The sequence below is a fragment of the Nestor notabilis genome, unplaced genomic scaffold, assembly GCF_000696875.1.
Source record: "Nestor notabilis isolate BGI_N333 unplaced genomic scaffold, ASM69687v1 scaffold18489, whole genome shotgun sequence".
Taxonomy (NCBI): domain Eukaryota; kingdom Metazoa; phylum Chordata; class Aves; order Psittaciformes; family Psittacidae; genus Nestor; species Nestor notabilis.
The window spans coordinates 3,987-5,182 of NW_009945254.1; positions in this window are offsets into that span (position 1 = coordinate 3,987).

Here is a 1,196-nt window from a genome sequence, read left to right on the forward strand (position 1 = left end):
CCCTATTCCATTGGGTATTTCCAGCCTGGGAGCCGAGTGATGCTGTGCCAGAAGTGAACGTCGCAGGAGCTGGTTCACCGCGGGTACAACATGTAAAGAGCTGACAAGAGCCTTCCCTGACGTGGAAACAAGCGCCCGGCCTTGACAAAACGCTGCTGCCGCGCTCAGGGGCTGAGTGCCAGGCAGGATGTGGCCCCTGCTTGAAGATGAAGCATCAAAAAAAAAGTCCCAGGCAGGAGTGGGCCCCTGCTGGAAGATGAAGCATCTTCGCCCTGTGGGGAGGTGGATCTGCTGCGTGGGGCTGCCCATGCACACGCCGGCAGCCTGGTTGCGCTGGTGTCTTCTTGCTGGGGATGCTGCCCGCTGTGCTTTGAATGCTGGATGAGGGAAGGCTGCAAGTGAGAGCCGGAGGGTGAGGGAGGAGTTAACGTCTTCCCGTGCTGGATCTGACTGAATCCCGCTGGAGCCAGCCCCCGGGAAGCTGTTCCGGTGCGCTGGTCCTCTCCATAAGCAAAGAGCTGTCCGTACTCTCTGCTGCGGCCACTCTTGCCCTTGTGGAGGTAGGAACAGGCTCAAGCCATCCCCAGTGGCCACAGAGGGGTCTGTCCCCCATCAGTGCAGCCTCATCGCCTCCTTCCCCAACTGCCTGAGCTCTGCCTTCATAGAGGACCATGTCAGAGCCTTCCTGGGTGGCCGGGCAGGAGCCGTCACCTCCCTTCCAGCCTAAACTCATTCCTGGCTGCTTTCTATAAACGTGTCTCTGTGTCAGCGCTGTTCTTCAGCTCCACTTTGTTTTGCTTCTCTCCATGATGTTTACTCAGGCCCCGGGTGTATTTATAGCTGGCAGCAGATCACCTGATGGCTCCTTTTCTCCTTCTAGGAGAGGAAAACCGAGCCCCTCTATGCTCTCGCTGTACCAAAGGGTTCCTGTGTCCCCAAACAGCCCCCGAGCCCTCCTCGTGCTCCTTCCCATCCCAGTTCATGTTTCTTAGGCACAGGTCTGGGTGCTGAGCTCTGCAGGGGCCTCCCTCCACCTCTGCTCAACTCGATGCACAGCTCCAGGCTCCTTGTTTGCTTTGGGCTTTTGTTTTTGTTTGTTTCTTTGCTTTGGCTTAAATCCACTTTCCAGTGCAAGGCTTTGACCCCTATCCCACAGCCAAGCCTGAGGAGTTTCCTCTTCCCACCCGCCGCTGCCT